The sequence below is a fragment of the Aphelocoma coerulescens genome, chromosome 2 (genome assembly GCF_041296385.1).
Source record: "Aphelocoma coerulescens isolate FSJ_1873_10779 chromosome 2, UR_Acoe_1.0, whole genome shotgun sequence".
Taxonomy (NCBI): Eukaryota; Metazoa; Chordata; class Aves; order Passeriformes; family Corvidae; genus Aphelocoma; species Aphelocoma coerulescens.
In genome coordinates this window covers 23,020,229-23,032,882 of record NC_091015.1, presented here as the reverse complement: position 1 = coordinate 23,032,882, position 12,654 = coordinate 23,020,229, and the positions used below count along the sequence as shown (strand labels likewise).

At 40.7% G+C, this 12,654-nt stretch overlaps 1 protein-coding gene and 1 pseudogene across 4 annotated transcripts in view; both read right to left on the bottom strand.

Moving 5' to 3' along the window:
- CDK14 (cyclin dependent kinase 14) overlaps positions 1-12,654 on the bottom strand; it is a 334,987-nt gene that overhangs the window by 257,668 nt on the left and 64,665 nt on the right. The gene's annotated exons all lie outside the window — the stretch shown is intronic.
- LOC138105560 (pre-mRNA-processing factor 6-like) lies at positions 3,454-6,276 on the bottom strand (annotated as a pseudogene).

Genomic DNA, 12,654 nt, shown 5'->3' with positions numbered 1-12,654 from the left:
TTGTTAGGAAGCCTTTGTTCATCCATGCAGGCTTCCCAGCATTTTTGCTTGACTCCCTACTATTCTTATCACCCTCCTTCTCCTGTGCTAGCCCCACCCCTTGCCCTACTCCCAACCCCATCTGCAGACTGTGGTTGAACATAACTTGGCTAGAGCACAAATATGTGCTCTGCTGCTGCCCATGGTACAACAGAGAGGACTGGGAAACCTGGCTGGAAGGCAAATGCTATCTAGAATTAAGAATGGAATTGATGGAACACACAAAGACCCCTGTAAGCATGGGACTGGTTTGTTTTCCAGGGGGGTGGGAGAGTAACCAACCTAAAAAATAGTTTCAATACAATAACTAAAAAAAAAAGTCAAATAACTATGGAGTTGGATTCAGATTTTAAAACTCTCCATGGAAGCCAGCTGCAAATACAAGTTTCATATTATCAGTACTTTAAGTCCTGCCAACACTTTCATCCCAGGGCAGACTGCAAAATGCTATGTGGCACTTGGGAACAGTTCTTCACATATAAGGAGGTGTCTTTGGAGATTTTCAAGACAAAGGCAAATTGCTACACTTAAAAAAGAGAGATTACACAGTGTCATAGCTCTGATGTACCATTAATTAAAAATGCAAACCATCATTTATTAATATGGCATAGTAAAAAATGCCAGTAGTTACCTTTGTTCTTTGTGGTCTTACTACACACTAATAAAATGAACTTGTAAGTACTGTCCTATTTTCATTAGTCAATGATTCCATTGAATCATCTGAGAGGAGAGGAAACAGGAAGCAAGGGAGAAAGCCAGCTAACATTTCCCTCCTCTCCACGAAGTAATAACCAAATGCAGTAATTTGTAAAAGTTTCATACATCCATACGAGCCCATTTTCTCCTCATAGAAGAAAATACATGGCTAAGGAGAACCACTGCTTCTCAACACAAACCTTTCCATTTTGACAACTGCAGACTGAATATACAAGCAAAAAATAAACACTTTTGAAAATTTACTCACTTGTGAGAGTCATATAGACATCTAGCCAGCCACTTCACAAGCCACAGATAATATTTCATTAAGAAATTGTTTAACAAGATATTTAAGAAGTTGTGTCCAGAAACTCAGTGCTGGATGGGACACCTGTCCAAGTCCAGTTCAGATCCTTCCTATCATAGGTGATGATAAAACATGACCCCCTTCCCTAAACTGAGAAGTTTGAGTTTAGTTTGAGTTAGAATACAGAGAGTACAAGAAGATATGACCTTAATAAAACAATCCAGCAGCAATACAAATGTATTGAATGCAAAGAAAATAATTTTTATCTTAAGATGGCAAGTGAAGCAGTGGATAATATTGCACAATGGAATGCATGACAAGTTATTCAAAGTACAACATGCTGTTAAACTTGCTTTGCAATAACAATATTTAAACTACACCAGATGCATTATATGGTATGGTGGAATTTCATTTAAAAAGTCACTGTCTGAAATAAAATGCCATGCAACATGTTGCCAATTAGCTTTGCAACTTTTAAGACCAAAAAAGAGATTTTGTGGCTTTAGGGACTGGTTCCAGATAGAGTTTGCATTACAAAGAACATTGAAACTACAAACTCAAAGGGAACAACAGCAACATAGAGAATACTGTGTAATGATTTTAAACAAAATACTTCAAATTGCTCCAGATATATTTTCAGGTCTGTCTTTGCGTATAACAGGTTAATTTAATTACTTTAGGCAATTATGCTCTTTCTGTGCCATAGGAAAACCTAACTCCAACATTCCTATCAGAGCCATATCTTCCAGTGAACACTAATACAGTTACACTGAGCTGGTTTTATTTGTTATTGATACTTCTGTGTTCCTTGCTATGGTTGCAAAAATCTCATATAAATAAAATATTTCAGACTACAACATATTGGTGCAGTGTATTCATGATAAGAACTTAAATTTTATTATTTTATCTTGATTTAGGATTTCCTTTTAGGAAAGTCAAATATTATTTTCTAAGCCTCAATTTTTTTCTTTGTTTTAAGGCCTTAGTTAAAGGTTTTGTACAAGCATTATTCTAAAGAATTATGTTAACCTCTGATTATTAGCCCAAAGCACTTAAAGAAAGGACATGCAAAGGCCAGAGGCAATCAGATCTGCAGCATGATCAGCAGTTAATATACACAGATACCAAGTGTAGAACTCGATCAGAATATGGAATTTTGTGGTAATTCTACTTTTAAGAAAGCAGATCTGTGGGGTTTCCCACTGGCAATCTAGCTAGATCCAAAATGGGACTCCAGCATACCTCAACCTTCATGTAGCATGCCTTGCTACATAAAAACAAATAAATAGTTTTCTCTCAGTCATGTCTCACTCATGCTTGCAAAAAAAATCACAACTATTACACACAGACAGAATTCTGAGCTAGTGCTGTGTTCATGCCTTTATAATACATTAAAATAGCACTGAAAAAACGTCTTTTGGAAAGAATACGAAGCCTATACCAAGTGTCAGGTAAAATAACATGCATCTTGTTTGCCTAAATTCCTCATCCCCAGCTTGCAAGACGGTAACTGATAGCAGCATTATTAATCTTCAATCATACAGTTACATGTGCTGTCAATATTAGTAACATTTCACTGCTGAAATGAAGGTGTCTTTGTAACACATAAATAAAATTCTAGGCAGAATTATGACCATAATTCCCATGACTTTTGATGTACCTGTATATATACACAATCTCAGTCTTAATATTACTAATACATTGTGTAAAAAGCACCACAACTTAGAATACCTAGGAAGACATTTAAATCAACAAATCAGTCAATAATTGTTTAAAAACACCACAGAGAACTCAAACAGTGTAAAATTAAAACGTATGCTCTGTGATTGGAAGATGATAACAATCATCAAGATGACTTAGTGGAGTAGCTTTAATTAAGCTAACCTATCTACTATGACACACATACATAACAAAAAACCACTGTGCTGGATTGAAAGTAAACCAGCCGAAGAAATGAACCCCACACAAATACCTTGAGAGAGATTTCAGGCGGAGTTACAATTTAATAGAAAGATTACAGTAAATGCAATGATACAGAAAACCTGGCTTAAACCCTCAAAGCCAAAGTATAACCTGGCACCTTGTTGGTCAGGGTGGTGGCTGCAGTCTGTTTAAGCAGTGGTCCTATGGAAAGTCTGGTCCTCTTGTGGAAGTTTGGGTCCTCCTCTGCATCTGTCCAGTCGTGGTGGTGGCAAGGAGAGACCAAAGCAGGACTGAGGAGGGACTGGACCTGGCCCATGAGAAGCAGCCAGGAGATTGGCAGCAGCAGCAGCAGGAGGAAGCTCTTTCCTTCTGGGAGAAAGCTCTCTATATCACCATCTACCTCCTGTCCTCCAAAACCCGTGCTGCTGTAATGGCAAATGCACCATGAGCAGGTAAATCCTACAGAGACCAGCTGAGTCCAGCACACTTTAGAAGGTATTTTTAAGCTTGGCTCCCACAAGCACGAGAATCTCTCCAATCTTTTTTTGCCAATTCTCTATGTCCTTGGAGACATCACACCAGAGGTCTCTGAGGTGAGGTTTGGCATTCTCACAGCGCTTCATCACCTCTTTTTGTTGTTCCTCTGTGCTGTGCTGGATCTCAAATTTGTAGAAGAAAGCCCAGGCACCCCCCAGGTCAGTCTATCTTCACTTCCAGTGGAACCACACTCTGGCCTTGGTTATTTTACGCTCCCTCCAGAACAGCTTGGTCACAGCCAGCAGGACATGTGGGTCTTGTTCACACTTCCGAGAGCATCCACACTCCTGGTCTTTCGTTGTGGCCGCACTTCAAGGAAAATTGCTTCTGACCAGAGGATTCCTGAGTTGGGGCACTCTTGCAGTACCTTGGCCATCAGTGTGTTTGCAATGTTCTTCAGCCCAGATCTGTATTCCAACTGCACAAACTCCAACCAGAGATCTGGATTCTTTGAATTCTTCAGGCGAGACTTTTCCAAGATGGCTCTTGCTCTAGTCAACTGCCTGACCTTCTCCTCCAGCCTGGACAGTAAAAGCCACAGGGGTATGGAACTGGGGGCACTTCTTCAACCCCTGATTATAAGCCTCCCATGCTTCCTCTACCAGCTCTTTTTGCTCCTCATTTTATTCTTTCATAATCCACAATTTGAGGAAGTCCTCAGAGTGCTTCAAGCCTTCCTCACAGAGCTTCTGGACTGCAGTAATGTTCCCAAGCACCCATTCCAACTTCACAGGTTTCATGAAGACCCTTGCTATGGGGGCACTGCTGTGAGCCTTTGCCAGCAGTCTCCTTGCTCTTTCATATTCATTGCTCTCTAACTCAAGCTTCACAGCAGCCAGCCAGATATCCTCACTGTTAGGGTTGCCCTGGAAAGCCAGGGCCAAGATGCTTCTGGCTGCTGGCACATTTCCCACTGGCCACTTAGATTTAGCTCCCATGAGCCACAGCACTTCTGCTTTGGGACAGTGAGCAACAGCTCTCTGCAAAAGAATCTTCAAGGAGTGTCTGGTTCCATGGTTCTTCATAAAGTAGGCTGCTTTCAGCCACACACTCTTCTTGCTTGGGAAAACTTGCCAGACATAGACATAAATGTCTCGGGCACACTCCAGAGCACTATGAGCAACACAACTCTCTGCATCGTCCATCCAGTTGTGTTTCTGATCTTCCTCGATCCCAATCCCAATCACAGCTCGCATGATTGCCTGGCAAGTAGCCACACTTACAGCTTTACCACATTACTCAGCATCTTGTATCTGGTGCTCCCTGTTGAGTTTCACACTGTTAGACCTAAGAGATGTGATGTCTCTGTAAATTATTTTCTCCACCATCTGGGTGTTTCCATTGGCTTTCTCCAGTTTGGCAGCGTTAATGCAGATGTGACAATCCATCAGGATATTCTCCTGGGCTTTATTAAGGACTTTATGAGCATTCTAATATGTCTCCAGACTTCCCAGCGCCAGCCACAGTTCAGCACTGGTTGGACAGCACTCCACAGCATGGCTCAGCATGACCCTGGCATCCTCAGGTTGCTCCAGCTCCATGGCTGCTTTCCACAAATGCAGCAAGTTTGGAACACGCTCAAGGGCTTTCCTAAGGACACGTTCCTTGGCATGGATATCCATCTCCTGGAGTAGCTCTGCTACTCTGATATAGATCCAGAAAGACTGTGGAAGGTGCCGGACAGCCTGGGCCACAACAGCTGTATCTCCAGGCTGTAGCCAAGCAGCTTCCAACCAAACATCTTCAGTTTTAGGGCACATCTCTGTTCCTTTCATGATGCGCTTTCGAGCCATCTGGAGTTTTCTAGTGACCTCCTCCAGTTGGGCCGATGCTATCCAGGCTGGTGGATGATGAGGATTGGTCTCTTGGACAGATTTCAGGAATAAACAGGCTTTTTTGATATCATCAGTGTCTCCTCCGCATGTGGGAATCATGGAATTCAAGTCTGTCAAATATCCTTTTGGGTCCACTACAGTCTGGCCACTCACAGAGTCTGACATCTGGCTTAGCCTCATACTATCCAGGTGCTCCTGGCTTGGCCAATATTCCTCATCTCCAATTCACCTGTCCCAAGTGTCATCAAGCCTGGTGTCATTCTTCCTGGGTATGGTGTATTCAATCCCTCTGGATATGGACTATTCAATCCACCAAACTGTGTCTGGTGTGGGTCCATGGAAGTATGATCCTCCCTGTAAATGCTGGCTGTAAATGCTTTGCAAAGAAGCTGTCAGGGACAGGAGTCAGCTTCTTGTTCTGAGGATTCCTCTGATTCTTGTTCCTGGCATCACTAACTTCTGGAATACTCAGTCACTCCTCCTCAGTAACCTCTGCTAACTTCCATTTCAAGTCTGAGAACTGCTGCTGAATTTTAGGTTGTTCCATATGCTATTTTCCTACTTCCTCTTTTTCTTTTTGTTCCCTTCTTTCTTTTCTGTGTTCATCCATCCTCTTATCCAAAGCTGCATCGATATCACCTGCTTCCTCACCGTCTTTTTCATAGGGGCCGCTTGAGAACAGGCTCCCAGCGCAGCCATTGAACTCATCATAATTGGTGTCATTCAAGTTCTCATCTTCATCATCCACTATCTGGTTCTGCTTCATCTGGTCTCCCACAGTTCTCTTCCCCAGCAGGGTGTCCACGGGGTCATTGGCATCACAGGGTCATTGGCATCACAGGCAGGGCTGATGTCAGAGCGCGTGGTGAAACCTGTGGCTCCGCGGTCCAGCCCTGGCATGGAGCCCAGCGGTGTGGGCACGCCCAGGAACAGCCTCATCTTGTGGCAGTGGTGTCCCAAGTCTCCAAAGTGCCCAGTTTATACATGGTCAGGTTCAGGCAGGAATGTCCAGTGCCTCCCCCAGAGCGGGGAATTTCACAATGGAATGATGTAATCCTATGAGTCATAGGACATTTTTGGGAGTCCTTGATGGCCTAGGTCATTACAGCTGCCCAGTGGGGCTGTTGAGCCATTATGGCCCATTGGCAGAGATGACCCCCTTAGACTGGGTGTAGTTATCATGTCTGAGTCAATTTGTGAGACAAAGAAACACTACCTTGCCATGCAGGGTTTGTCTCTTTCCCTTATCAAATACCCAGCTTGTAGCCTGAGGGTTGTGTGTGCACTGGGCAGCTGTTGCAAACAACCCACCATTAACAGTTCATCAGGAATAATGCAGATGGGAGTAGAACACATACTTTGGTTACACCTCACATTGTAACCCAGGACACCCACAGAGCTGACAGTACTCCTGTTTGGAGTCCCAAAAACAATAAATAAAAAAAAAGCTAACCAAGAAAGGATAGTAATATTTCTGTGACACAAATTTTAATGATGAATACTAGAGACAGAGTTTACAAAAATTTGCCTTTAGGGACAGTTATAAAGAATTAACAATAGCTTTTTAATATCTACCAGTATGAATCCCAGGGATGAATCCCTGAAAATGTTTCATTTTTGAGTTACATATATTGCTACGGCTGATCTCATAGAGTGACAAGGCTCAGGGATATCCTTTTTCAAAGTCATCCACAGTGTTTTAGCTAGGAGAAGAAAGCTTTCTATAAATGAATTAGAACTTAACACAAAACGATAAGTTCGCCTTCATCTCTTTTTTAAGTTTAAATATATCATCCACGAAAATTCTCATTTTCTTTGAAAGCATTGGATTTTAGCCTCCCTACATTTTCACTTTGAGATACTCACATGAAAGGCTTTGGTTTAGGGTCCATATTGGGACCAGTGTTATTTAATATCTTCTCTGATGACATGGATGAAGGGATCAAGTGTACCCTCAGCAAATTTGCTGATGACACCAAGCTGAGTGGTGCAGTTGACACACCTGAAGGACAGGATGCCATCCAGAGGGACCTGGACAAGCTTGAAAAGTGACCTTTGGGAATCTCATGCAGTTTAACACGACCAAGTGCAAGGTGCTGCACCTGGGCTGGAATAACGCCCAGTATCCAGGCTGGGGGATGAAGGGATGTGGAGCAGCCCTGCCCAGAAGGACCTGGGGTTGCTGGTGGATGAGGCTGGACATGACCCAGCCATGTGCACTCACAGCCCAGAGACCCAAACGTGTCCTGGGCTGCACCAAAAGCAGTGTGGGCAGCAGGGAAGAGGAGGGGATTCTGCCCCTCTGCTCTGCTCTGGTGAGAGAGACCCCACCTGGAACACTGCATCCAGCTCTGGGGTCCCAGCATAGGAAAGACATGGACTGTGTCATTTCTGTTTAATGAGGCTTAATATTTAACATATTTATAAAGACAATATTTCTGCAATAACCTCATGGCAGCTATGGTTTTGTTCTCCTTTCTTTCCCTTTGTGTTTCTGAAGGTTTACCTGTGTTTTAGAGTACTGCTTGACACCTAATCTTTATCTTCACACTGTCATCCAATGACCCTACAATTCTTATCCAGAATAATGTAATTTGTTTAGACTCACCATTACACATGCATAGCTGCAGTTAAGTTCTTCATATGCATTGGTTCATCCATACCAGTATGAAATACCCTTACCATTTCATCATCCAAATAGTCTACATTGCAAAATCCTTGGGCAACTTTTGACAGTTTAAGTAAATAACTTTTTTTAATACATCAGTTTTTCATCCCTCTTCCATGCCTTTCTCTCCTACCTGGAGGGTTAGTTGCCATTCCCCTCTAAGTCTCAAAAATGGGTATTTTACACATTCTGCATGGCATACACAGCACATGTGACATGTATAACCACCACACAAATCATCATGACTGGAAAATCTGATGATAGCAAAACACTAGGTTAGATGGTGGCACGACATGAGATTAAACAAGTGGCTGACAAACTGAATAGAAACACTCAAGTAACACCTGATTTAAGAATATTGTTGGTTCTCATGATAAAATATGAGGAGCAGCCGTGAGAATCATCTCTCCTCCTTCCAGCTCTATTTGTCTAGAAGGCTGCATTACCTGATGGACAAGGGCTTCACTGCAGTCACCCATACTTTTGTTCTTTACTAATTAAATTGGCATAGAATGATGATCAGCAAAAAGGCATGTCAAAACTCAAACAGATGCAATGCTGAGTCAAGTGCTCACAGGAAACAAGCACCAGAAGTGCAGGTATTGCACTAATATTTATCTGTTCTTTGGTTAAATACAAAGGGTTGGTTTTGACCTATAAAACCCTTTACCATCTGGGTCATTATCCCCTTGCAGACTGCCTTTCTTGTCCTCTTTTATCTCAGTAATTCAGACAAGAGGGTTGCATTCACCTGGGCATTCTCACTGAAGGGCACTCCAGTCCAGAAGCTGATAAAGCTTTAATGCATGTTGAGCAGCTTATCTATTTTCCCAGGACTTCTTAGGTGAGAAATAGAAAGCATCTCAGGAGGAGTGAGCTGCTAAAGATAAAAAACTTCAGAAAGGACTAGAGAAAAAAAGCCTCTTTTACATACTATTAAAAACACTTCTACCAAATGCAGTTAGTGGTAGCACAGCTACTGCAGTTTAACAGAACACCCATCCTCACAGTAATGAGTATTTTAGACCAAACCACTACATTCACCTAAGTAGATTTTTTTCCTCCCCAAACCATCTCTTTCCATACTTCTAGAGCTGAACCCCATTACAACATGTTCTAAAATAGACTCCCTATTGTCCTACAATCTTATCAAGTAGAAGAACATGGATTTTCATGTGATGGAGCACAGTGGCTACAGAGGGCTAGGACAGATTTATACATCAAGAGATTTATTCAAGAGCAAGTATGTGGCCTATAAAAAAAATTCAAGGAGCCTCCAAAGTTTTAATAATTTTTAAAAGAGAAATATACTCATTTCAGAGGGGGGAAAAGAATTTTCCTTACCTTGTTTCAGATTTTCATTAATTTCTTGAAAGGAAATTTTAAAGGAAACATGCTGTTTCAGTCTAACAAATTCAAGTTCGAATGAAACTTCTTTTGGGTAAATAACATGGAAAAATGCATTGATTAATTTATCTAGCTTATATCTATCTCTCTTGTATCAAGCTAAAGAATCCTATTACATTAGGAAAGAGAAAAATTAATGTCTATGACAAAAAAGGGGAATGATTCCATAAAACTGACAGGTTGAAGGTTGTGAATGGACATCTTCTTCCACTTAAATCACTGCTACAGGATTTGCAGCACAATATTTCAAATCAAAAACTCTAGAACACACTGAAAATTTAGTTTTACATGAGACCTCTCTGTAGTACTGGGGAGTGGGAGGAGTGTGCCTCCAAACAGTGAGAGAAATGTGGACAGAGATGGCCTCCAAAATGAGAGGCTCATCATCTTTCCAGGGACTGGAGTAAGGCTGACTGGCTGATATTTCCCTGCATCCTCCTTGTCGCCCCTTCCAAAGGTCTGGATGATGTTTGCTCTCTTCCAGTCTCTTGGACTGATTATCATGACCTTACAAAAATGATCATGACCAGCCTCCCTGTGGTGTCTACCAGCTTTCTCTTCCATTCATTGATGCACTAAACCCACTTGCAAAATCTTCTGGTGGAAAAAACAAACCTGGTACTATATTTAATTTCAGATTGACTTAGCAGATGATTACAATGAAAATTCTTACTGTACCATAAAACAAAGTCAAATCCCCTTAAAGCAATAACTCCCACAATTTTAAGATGTTTCATGACTATCTACATGCAGTTAAAATGATAGTAATGTATTGTATCAGATATTTTCTTAAGAGAAATTTTACCTTTTTTTCTAGAAAAGAACAATACATTCTCGAAAAATGAGACACGATCATCTATACGGTTCATGGATGAAACTATACAGCAGTGAACACACTTTCTTAGAAACTTGTTGTATGAAGCAGAGTCACTGATACCTGATTATTCTGTTGTTCTTCTAAATAGTAAGATGTCTTCTTAATTGATACTTAAAAATAAAATTAGCATTGCACTAGCACCTTAGTCATTAAATAGGTCTTCACTCTACTAGACTCTTAATAGACAGACAAGCAATTTTTTTGTTCACAAAACCCCCTACAGCATCAGGAGCAAAACAAAAGTTTTACCATAAAACCAATAGTGCATTTAATTACAAATGGTAAGTGGAAAAAGAGGTCTAGAACAGAAGAAGCATCAAAACATATAAATTATGATTCCCCTAGAGTGTTTCAAGGACACGCTGCAACCTAAAGTTTAACTGAGGAAAGATTTGAAGGCCTCAGAAATGTAAATGCTGCAGAACACTTCTTTTGAGGTACAATTTCCAACAGAAGTGAGAGAGCCTTTATGCATAAGGTACTTCAGCATAAAATTATGGCTGCTGTCTGACAAAATTTTGACAAAAATGACTGAAAAAAATCCTTAAATGCTTTTAGAACTTATATTATCGAGGGCTTATATGTCTAATAGAATATGTCTGTTCTCAGAAAATGTTGCAGAAATAATTTAAAATGTAAAAAGACAGTACTAGCAGAAGCAATTACTAAGGCAATAAAAATTCAGACAAGAAGAATTCAAACAAAGATTCCACTGAAGCCACAGTGATGGAAAAAAAACCAACAAAAGATCACTTTAAAATGTCTTATGGCTGCCTTTGAATTTCATATGCCAAACACAGATCTGACACTTCCAAAATAAACAGTTTCTATTTGAAATGTTGCAATAAAAACACACATATCCTACTCTATACTTATACCAGAGGTGTTTATATTCCTGGGGAGTCTCATTAACCTCGGTGCAACCAGTATGTTGAGAGATAAACACACAAAAGGCTGGTTGTTCTTTAACTACCCATGACAGCACGAACCACCAATTACAATACATGCACAGATGGCTAATTGGTTTTATCACAGTTTTCACAAGTCTGGGAAGAGGGACACCACCTTTCCCAATTTCTCTGAAGATTAGTACCAGCAGCACAGAACGAATTCATGTGTTGGGGCCCCTTGGGTCTTGTTGCCCTACTTGGTCAAACAAAAAATAAAAAATTGTATAGTAGTTTACATGATGTGCTCAATATCCCTGATTAAATTTTAAGTAGGTCTTCAGTACACACACTGATTTTATCTCAGTTGCTTATGAAATGCTAAGGAGATTGTCACATAAATGACAAATTCTAAACATTTCAGAACAAGAATGAAGTTTACAAGACTCACAATTAAGTTGTAAATAAGTGCAAGAAACAGTCTTCAAGGTTAAAGGTAAATTTTAACAGGGCATTTTGGTTCAAATCTATTGCATGTAACATTGCTTCGTTCTCTAAAATACCTGGTGATACAGATCTCTGTCAGCTGTACTGAGAGAGACTAGATCACAGGCTTCTGTAATTAATTTGAACAGCGACAGCAGTAACAGCTTCCATCCCAAAATCAGCTGTGTGTAAGTTCTGCATATCAGTGAGTTTCACATCTATTTGCTGAGACAAAATAGAGAGACTAAGGACTCCACAGAGAGATCTGAATTCCCAAAAGGACCTCCAAATATTAGAGATCATCTTCTCCCAGATGTGCCTAGACTCTGGCAAGGCACATTCTCCCTAAAACCTGCTTCTGATACTGCCTTTGCTCCTAGCCCTCCACACCCACTCTCATGCTTTTACCTCCATGCATACTCGTACACACCAACGTGCTTTTCCAGTATCTTCCAAAATCAAAGATATTTTCCAATATCTTTGAATCCTCCAAATTCCTTATTAGGCTCCTTTTTCTTGGAGAATATTTCACATTCTATCTTTCATATATTAGAAGCACTGAATATATTCAGGGGAAAAACAGTATCCTTGCCCTCACAGTCTCCAGGCACCTCAGGTTATTGCCTGAATCCTGAGGGGATATGTTGCAGGAGCAGTCTGACTCTGTCCCTTTCCAGATGGAAGTTCCTTCTTGTGTTTTAGCACAGGCAGTTTAGCACAGGTCCTATAAGGAATTGCAGTGTGCATTTACAATATGAAATCCTAGAAAATTTCAGTTATGCTTTAACAAGTCTCTAATATGCATTAATTAAGAGTATTTTCAGCATGCCAGTTTCAGGAAAAGCTGGATAAAATGACAAAAGCAGAAGAAAAATTGGTTTGGGAATAAAGTTTAGCCCTTGCCAAACTTTAAGGGTTTGAGAAATTGAGGATATGTAATTTCTAAAATTACAAATCATTCCTACACCTCCTTAACTTTTCTGAAAATTGGC